This window comes from Arachis ipaensis, chromosome B2, assembly GCF_059453495.1.
Source record: "Arachis ipaensis isolate K30076 ecotype BB chromosome B2, ASM5945349v1, whole genome shotgun sequence".
Taxonomy (NCBI): domain Eukaryota; kingdom Viridiplantae; phylum Streptophyta; class Magnoliopsida; order Fabales; family Fabaceae; genus Arachis; species Arachis ipaensis.
Window position 1 is genome coordinate 106,799,826 of NC_142437.1, and position 9,826 is coordinate 106,809,651.

The 9,826-nt window shown below is 36.6% G+C and overlaps 2 non-coding genes across 2 annotated transcripts; one reads left to right on the forward strand and one right to left on the reverse strand.

Annotated features, from left to right (window-relative positions):
• The first annotated feature begins 308 nt into the window (after nt 1-308).
• LOC148575141 (small nucleolar RNA R71) lies at nt 309-416 on the forward strand. Its single transcript, XR_015906674.1, has one exon. It is a non-coding gene; the product is annotated as a small nucleolar RNA R71 (small nucleolar RNA).
• A 7,822-nt stretch (nt 417-8,238) lies between these two features.
• Nucleotides 8,239-8,344, reverse strand: LOC148575142 (small nucleolar RNA R71). Its single transcript, XR_015906676.1, has one exon. It is a non-coding gene; the product is annotated as a small nucleolar RNA R71 (small nucleolar RNA).
• Nucleotides 8,345-9,826: the final 1,482 nt, after the last annotated feature.

The following is a 9,826-nucleotide window of genomic DNA, read 5'->3' on the forward strand; positions in this document are numbered from 1 at the left end:
GATGCATTTTGCCATCCATTCAGACTTTGAGAAATCATGTTGACTTGCTGTGTCAACACTTTGTTCTGAGCCAATATGGCATTCAGAGCATCAATCTCAAGAATTCCCTTCTTCTGAGGCGTCCCATTATTCACAGAATTCCTCTCAAAAGTGTACATGAATTGATTATTTACAACCATGTCAATAAGTTCTTGAGCTTCTGCAGGCGTTTTCTTTAGGTGAATGGATCCACCTGCAGAATGGTCCAGTGACATCTTAGAGAACTCAGACAGACCATAATAGAATATGTCCAGAATGGTCCATTCTGAAAGCATGTCAGGAGGACACCTTTTGGTCAACTGTTTGTATCTTTCCCAAGCTTCATAGAGGGATTCACCATCTTTTTGCTTGAAGGTCTAAACATCCACTCTAAGCTTGCTCAATTTTTGAGGAGGAAAGAACTTAGCCAAGAAGGCCGTGACCAGCTTATCCCAGGAGTCCAGGCTATCCTTAGGTTGTGAGTCCAACCATGTTCTAGCTCTGTCTCTTACAGCAAAAGGGAAAAGCATGAGCATGTAGACTTCAGGACTTATTCCATTCGTCTTTACAGTCTCACAGATCTGCAAGAATTCAGTTAAGAACTGATAGGGATCTTCTGATGGAAGTCCATGGAACTTGCAGTTTTGTTGCATTACAGCAACTAGCTGAGGTTTCAGCTCAAAATTGTTTGCTCCAATGGCAGGGATGGAGATGCTCCTTCCATCAAACTTGGAAGTGGGTGTAGAATAATCACCAAGCATCCTCCTTGCATTATTATTATTTTCAGCTGCCATCTCATTTTCTTTTTCGAAAATTCCTGTCACGTGCTCGCTGATTTGTTGTAATTTGGCTTCTCTTAATTTTCTCTTCAGCGTCCTTTCAGGTTCTGGATCTGCTTCAACAAGAATGTCCTTGTCCTTGCTCCTGCTCATATGAAAAAGGAGGGAACAAAAAATAATAATAGGGATCCTCTTTACCACAGTATAGAGATTCCCTTGTGTTAGTAGAAGAAAAGAAGAATAAGAATTAAGAAGAGAAGAACTTGAACTCAAAGGAGAAGAGGGGGTTCGAATTTTAGGTGAGGAGAAGTGTTAGTAGATGAATGAATAAATAGAATGAGAAGAGGGAGAGAAGAAGTTCGAAAATAATAAAAAAATTAAAATTAAAATTCGAAAATAAAAACTAAATTAAATTAAAATTAAAACAATTAGTTAATTAAAATTGAATTTTGAAAAAGAGAGAGAGGATTTTCGAAAATTAGAGAGAGAGAGTTAGTTAGATGGTTTTGAAAAAGATAAGAAACAAACAAAAAGTTAGTTAGTTGATTGAAAAAGATTTTGAAAATCAAATTTTGAAAAGATAAGAAGATAAGAAGTTAGAAAAGATATTTTAAAATCAAATTTTTGAAAAAGATACGATATAAAAGATATGATAAAATGATACTTTGAAAAATATTTGATTTTTTTTAAAATCACAATTAATGACTTGATTCACAAGAAATCACAAGATATGATTCTAGAACTTTAAGTTTGAATCTTTCTTAACAAGCAAGTAACAAACTTGAAATTTTTGAATCAAAGCATTAATTGATGATGATATTTTCGAAAATTATGTAATAAAATTAAGAAAAAGATTTTTGAGAAATATTTTTAAAATTTTCGAAAATAATTAAGAAAAATGAAAAAGATATGATTTTTGAAAAAGTTTTGAAAAAGATAAGATTTTTAAAATTGAAAATTTGGTTTGACTCATAAGAAACAACTAATTTTTAAAATTTTTTGAAAAGGTTAATCCAAGTTTTCGAAATTTTGAGAGAAAAAAAGGAAAAGATATATATATATATATTATATATATATATATATATATATATATATATATATATTTTATTTTTGAATTTTTAATGATGAAAGAGAAAAACATGATTATGACCCAAAACATGAAAATTTTGGATCAAAACCAATGATGCATGCAAGAACACTATGAATGTCAAGATGAACACCAAGAACACTTTGAAGATCAAGATGAACATCAAGACTTTATTTTTGAAAATTTTTAATGCAAAGAAAACATGCAAGACACCAAACTTAGAAATTTGCAATGCTTAGATGATATGAATGCAAAAATGCATATGAAAAACAAGAAAAGACAAACAACAAGAAAATATAAAGATCAAACAAGAAGACTGGCCAAGAACAACTTGAAGATCATGAAGAACATATGATGAATTTTCGAAAAATGCAAGAAAAAGATGAACATACAATTCACACCAAACTTAAAACATGACACTAGACTCAAACAAGAAACATCAAATTATTTTTGATTTTATGATTTTATAAATTTTTTGGTCTTTTTTTCGAAAATTAATTTGTGAAAAACGAAAAAGAAGAAAATTTTTTTTTTGTATTTGTATTTTTTTTTCAAAAATAAAAAAATAAAATGCTTAAAAATAAAATAAAATTACCTAATCTGAGCAACAAGATGAACTGTTAGTTGTTCAAACTCGAACAATCCCCGGCAACGGCGCCAAAAACTTGGTACGCAGAATTGTGATCTCTGGTAATGGCTCCAAAGGACTTGGTGCTCTAATCTTAATTCATAATATGTCACAACTCCGTGTAACTAACCAGCAAGTGCACTGGGTCGTCCAAGTAATAAACCTTACGTGAGTAAGGGTCGATCCCACGGAGATTGTTGGTATGAAGCAAGCTATGGCCATCTTGTAAATCTCAGTCAGGTAGGGTCAAATGTGATTGGATTAGATAATTAAAAGATAAATACTTAATTAAATAATAAAGGATAGAAATACTTATGTAAATTCATTGGTAGGAATTTTAGATAAGCGTATGGAGATACTGTATGACTCTAGGACGTCTGCTTTTCTACTGCTTCCGTCCAATCTTTCTTACTCCTTTCCATGGCAAGCTGTATGTAAGGTGTCACCGTTGTCAATGGCTACTTCCCATCCTCTCAGTGAAAAAGGACCACATGCTCTGTCACGGCACGGCTAATCATCTGTCGGTTCTCGATCATACTGGAATAGGATTCTTCGTCCTTTTGCGTCTGTCACTACGCCCAGCACTCGCGAGTTTGAAGCTCGTCACAGTCATTCGATCATTGAATCCTACTCGGAATACCACAGACAAGGTTTAGACTTTCCGGATTCTCATGAATGCCGCCATCAATTCTAGCTTATACCACGAAGACTTTGATTCCACGGAATGTGAAGCTCGGTTGTCAGGCGAGTCGACCATGCATCGTGGGTCAACAATCTAAGAGATATGCGCCCGGTCTAATGTAGAACGGAGGTGGTTGTCAGGCACGCATTCATAGGTGAGAATGATGATGAGTGTCACGGATCATCACATTCATCAAGTTGTAGTGCAACGAATATCTTGGAATAAGAACAAGTTGAATTGAATAGAAGAAAATAGTAATTGCATTAATACTCGAGGTACAGTAGAGCTCCACACCTTAATCTATGGAGTGTAGAAACTCTACCGTTGAGAATACATAAGTGATAAAGGTTCAGGCATGGCCGTGAGGCCAGCCCCCCTAGGCGTGATCAATAGCCTCCTAAGATGAATAATAGAATAAAACTGAGACCAAAGATGATCCGAAGATGAAAATACAATAGTAAAAAGTTCTATTTATACTAAACTAGTTACTAGGGTTTACAGAAGTAAGTCTAAGTGCAGAAATCCACTTCCGGGGCCCACTTTGGTGTGTGCTTGGGCTGAACTCTAGTTATCCACGTGCAGAGGCCATTTCTGGAGTTGAACTCCAGGTTGTAACCTGTTTCTGGCGTTCAACTCTGGTTCGTGACGTTTTTTTGGCGTTTAACTCCAGACTGCAGCGTATAACTGGCGTTGAGCGCCAGTTTGCGTCATCAATTCTTGAACAAAGTATGGACTATTATATATTGCTGGAAAGCCCTGGATGTCTACTTTCCAATGCCATTAGAAGCGCGCCATTTAGAGTTCTGTAGCTCCAGAAAATCTATTTTGAGTGTAGGGAGGTCAGAATCCATCAGCATCAGCAGTCCTTTGTTAGCCTTTCTTTCAGAGTTTTGCTCAGGTCCTTCAATTTCAGCCAAAATTCACCTGAAATCACAGAAAAACACACAAACTCATAGTAAAGTCCAGAAATGTGAATTTAGCATAAAAACTAATAAAAACATCCCTAAAAATAACTAGATCCTACTAAAAACATACTAAAAACAATGCCAAAAAGCGTATAAATTATCCGCTCATCACTACCCTCACAACCTTCGTCACATCTATCTCACTAACCCTATCTTTGTCTACAAACAGTGACTCCCGTATCTTTACATCTTCACTCACTCATTCATATGTACCATCTTCTACTAAGGACGGTACATTTTTTTTCCTTTTCATTATCCATCTCTATCTCAGATAGAAAAAAGAAGAAAGCAGAATAAAGTAAACCAAATAGCAGAAAACACTTACCCCTCTTACTCGTGCCTTTATCAGTACTCTTTCTAACACATTTTGATAGAAGAAAAGCAAAATTTATGAAAACTATATGAATTCCAAAATAAAAAACACATGCAAGTTAAAGAAACTATTTGAGTTCCATATCAGAGATCCCCACCGTTCAATCCCATCAGAACAACGGTCCAGATGGCCTTGGTAAGTGGAAAAGATAAATCACCCTCTTTAATGATGTCATCAATTTCCTCTCACTATGTATTTTTTTAATTTAACTCATTTATCATTTTTTAACTTCTTTTATTTTCCATTTTAATAAAGTATCATGACCTGGGGGCTCCATATCTATAACGTATACCAAGTTATACATCGTCGTTTTAAAGCTCAATCTGCTTTATTAAAATCTCACCAGGCTCAACTTGGGGTCTATGATATGACTATTATAAGTCGGTTATGAAAAGCTCGACATATACGTTATAGATCAGCTATTAAAATCATAACAGCATAACAGAACGTTATGATCTCCATACGTTACCACCATAATTCGGCTAACGGACAATCTCGGATCATGAACTCCCAACATAAAAGAAAGGGAGGAACGTTGGAGTGCTTTCTGTAAGTACTTCCCCCTATATTTGTTCACTCTGCCTTAAGGTGTATCTCTTTTGAACAAGAAGCTCAGAGTAGAGATAAAGTAGCTCGGAGTAGAAAGTCGAAGAACGAGTTATACCTCGATCATCAAGCAAGAACAGATTTCATAACCATCTTCTCTCATAATATTCTGGATTTGATGCTGCTTGATGTGTGAGCATCTTCTCTGTCTTTTCCTAGTGAATTTGCACTTGAATTGCTAAGTTTGATCAAGATTTAATACATTTTAACCACTATGAATGCTACTTTGAGTTGTGTGCAATTCTGTTTATTTCAGGTAGCATTTTGGACGAATTTGACAGAGTTTTCAAGAAGAGACGAAGCTACAACAGAATAAAGGCTTGAAGCCAAACTTGGACTCTCCAAGTTTGGCGCCAGGAAGCTTTACAAGCCCTATAGTCATCACTACTTCAGCCACGCCAAACTTGGATCCTTCCAAGTGTGGTGCCACAACAAGAAAGCTTAAGGGAGCACACTGCCATCTCCACGCCGAACTTGAGTTCACTCAAGTTCGGCGCCAACATCAAGAAACTCCAAGGAAGGCAATGCGTGACTTCCACGCCAAACTTGCAGCACCTCAAGTTCGGCGCCAGCATGAAGTCTCCAAGGGAAGTGTGTGCGTGCAACTCCACGCCAAACTTGGATCATACCAAGTTTGGCGCCACAAGCCAAGAAGCAAAGGAAGACTCCCGGCCACTTCCACGCCAAACTTGGACCCTTCCAAGATTGGCGCCAACCTTTAGTTAGGCGTGGCAACACTACCCGAACCCGCGGGTACCCACCCCGCTCCTACCCGTTCGAGGCGGGTAATTACCCGCCCCGCATCGGGGCGGGTTTTAATGGGGTGGGTTCTTGGGCGGGGCGGGTTTAGGGTTAACCCGCCCCGGTATTATAATATATATAAATATATTTTTTTAATATATAATATACGTGATATATATAAAATAATTAGTAAAATAATTAATAATATTGTATCATATTTAAATTTTTACTTTAATTTATGTTATGTATATAAATGATGGTTATATAATTTTTAAAATTTAATTTTATTTGTTAGATTTAATAATTATAGGGGCGGGTAGGGACGGGGCGGGTTAGGGTTTAACATTTTACTACCCGCGGGTAAAGGTGGGGCGGGTTCGATGCGGGTTTTTGTACGGCAGGGCGGGGTCGGGTAGAGCAAAAACCCACCCCTACCCGCCCCGTTGCCACCTCTACCTTTAGTGCAAGAGTGGTCCCCAATTCGTCCTACAAATGCTGCACAAATCCTTCGATTTAAAATCTGATTAAACTTTTATTTTATTTATAATTAGGAAACTATATTATTTAGTTTAGCAAATATATTTTACATTAATTAGGATTAGATATAAAAGGGAAAAGAATCAGCCCTTCGTGCTCTTCTCTTCTCTTCTACCTCATTATGCAATTTACAGTTTTTAAGAATCCTAGTTTTCTCTCTGAACCATGAGCAACTAAACCTCCACTGTTAAGGTTAGGAGCTCTGTCTATTGTATGGATTGATACTATTATTTTTCTATTTTAATTCATGTACTGATTTATATTTCAAAAATTGTTTTCGTTCTTTATCTTATGAATTTGAGTGGAACGAAAGTATGACCCTTGTTCTAATTGAGTTCTTGTATAACTTGGAAAAGCTCTTTACTTGAACAACAGCTTGAAAACAATTTCTCTTAAACTTCTAATTATCTGGACTTAACGGGATACGTGACATATAATCCTCTTATATTTGGGTAATCAGGGCTTTTGTGGCATATAAACTAGAATTGAGCTTTACCCTCTAATTGGAATTAAGTGACCAAGGAATTGGCGGTTGATGAGAGTTAGAGGAGACTAAAAAGGTCTAAGAAATTAAGATTTAATCACATATAGTTTGCCATGAATTAAATCTTGCATTATTAAAATAGTTAGTAAGAAAAGTCAATCCGGAAAATAGATAACTCTGAAGTCTTAACTGTTTCTCCCATATTATTTACATCAATTTATTGCTTACTATTCTGATTCTCTGATTTACTGTTTAGTGCTTTTCAACTCTAAAACACCATTTTCTGTTTGTCTGACTAAGCCAATCACTCAATCATTGTTGCTTGATCTATCAATCTTCGTAGGATCGACCCTCACTCACCTGAGGTATTACTTGGTACGACCTGGTGCACTTGCCGGTTAGTTTGTGGTTGTAAATTTCGCACCAAGTTTTTGGCGCCGTTGCCGGGGATTGACTGTGATTGACAACTATTAGTTGTTTGATTGCTTATATTAGGCACTTTAGTTTTAATTTTATTTAATTTTACTTAGCAATTTTAGAAAATTTGTGCTACTGTTTTTTCCATAATTTCTAAAATTAAGTTTGGTATCCCCTAGTTATTTTTATTTTTATTTTTCCTGTTTATTTTTCTTAATAATTTTGAATTTTTCTGTCTTATTTTTACTTATAATTTTTGAATTTTATTGCTTATTTTATTTAGTATTTTTATTTTATTTCTTTTACACATGTTACCTCACTAGAAATTTTCTGCATTCTGACGTAGAGATTCTCACCTTTTTCTTGTCTTCTGTCTGTTTGTGAGCAGGAACAGGAACAAGGAACCTCTTATTGATTTTGATCCTAAACCTGAAAGGACTTTGAGGCAACATTTGCAACAAGTAAGACTTTACAAGGCTGCAAAGTCCACTATGGATCATAATCATGCTACTAATTCTAATGTGGCAAATCCAATTGAGAATGAACAACCAAGGAGAGTGCTAGGCTCATACACTGCTCCCAATGCAGATCTTTATGGCAAAAGTATTGTGGTGCCTCCTATAGCTGCAAACAACTTTGAACTGAAGCCACAGCTAGTTACACTTGTGCAACAAAATTGCCAGTATCATGGACTACCTCAGGAAGACCCGAATTAATTTATTTCTACTTTCCTGCAGATTTGTGATACAATGAAGACCAATGGAGTGAATCCTGAGGTATACAAACTCATGCTCTTCCCATTTGCTGTGAAGGATAGAGCAAAGCTGTGGTTATATTCTCAACCCAAGGAGAGTCTGGATACTTGGGATAAGGTTGTCACTGGATTTCTGACTAAATTTTTTCCACCTCAAAAGCTGACTAAGCTAAGGATGGAGGTTCAGACTTTCAGACAGAAAGATGGTGAGACCCTTTATGAAGCTTGGGAGAGATTCAAGCTACTGACTAGGCAATGCCCTCCGGACATGTTCTCTAGATGGACTCAGCTAGATATCTTTTATTAGGGCTTATGTGAAATGTCCAAGATGCGCTTAGATAATTATGCAGGTGGCTCTTTGCACATGAAGAAGACACCAGAGGAGACTACTGAGCTTATTGAGTTGGTTGCCAACAACCAATACTTATATTCCTCCAACAGGAATCTTATGAACTCTGAGACCCCTCAGAAGAGAGGCGTGTTGGAAGTAGAATCTGTTGATGCTCTTTTTGCTCAAAACAAGCTTTTGTCTCAGAAAATAAATCTAATTACTCAACAGTTGAGTGGAATGCAAATTTCAACAGTCAACACCCAAAATTCACCTCAAGAGGTCCCTTATGACATGCCAGGTAATTTTATGCAAAATGAGAATTATGATTATGCTCAATCTTCTTCTGAACAGGTCAATTACATGAGGAGTGGTCCTAGAAACCCCAATAATGATCCATATTCTAAGACCTACAATCAGGGGTGGAGAAATCACCCAAATTTTGGGTAGAGAGATCAACCTCAGAGATCACAGAATTTTCACAACAATTCTCAAGGCGTTTTCCAATAGAATAATCATAATAACCGCCAATTTCAGTCCCATCCACAACAACCACCTCAGCAGGCAAATTCTCTGCCCCAATAAAACTCTAATTGGGAGACAATGATGAATAGTTTTATGCAGGAAACCAGAGCTTCCATTAGAAACTTGGAGGTACAAATGGGCCAATTGAGCAAGCAAATACTTGAGAAGTCTTCAAGTACATTTCCTGGTGACATAGTGGTGAACCCAAGAGAAGATTTCAAGGCTATTCAATTGAGAAGTGGTAAAGTAGCTGGTTCTGAGATCAAGGTCAATGAGGAACTAGTTGAAAAAGAAGCTCCAGAGGAGAAGAAGGAAGAAGTAGAGTATGCCCCTCCAAAGCGTGCAGATAACTCATTCCCAGACTCTCTTGACACTTATCCTACATTTCCAAAGGCTCCTGAATACAAGCCAAAAAAGCCATATCCTCAGAGGCTTCAGAAGGCTTCCAAAGACAGGCAATTCTCTAAATTTTTAGAAGTCTTTAAGAAGTTACAAATCAACATTCCTTTTGTAGAGGCTCTTGAGCAAATGCCTCTCTATGCTAAATTTATGAAAGAATTGTTGACTAACAAGAGGAATTGGAAGGAGCAAGAAACAGTGGTGTTAACCAAGGAATGCAGTGCTATTATTCAACATAACCTTCCTGAGAAAATGCAAGATCTAGGTAGCTTTGTAATTCCTTGCACCATTGGAGATGTCACCATTCAGAGAGATTTATGTGATCTTGGAGCTAGCATCAATCTCATGCCACTTTCACTGATGAAAAAACTTCAAATTGAGGAGGTAAAACCCACTCGTATTTCTCTTCAACTTGCTGATCTTTCTATTAAACTTCCTGTGGGTGTTGTTGAGGATTTACTTGTGAAAGTAGGACCATTTGTTATATTAGACATGGAAGAGGA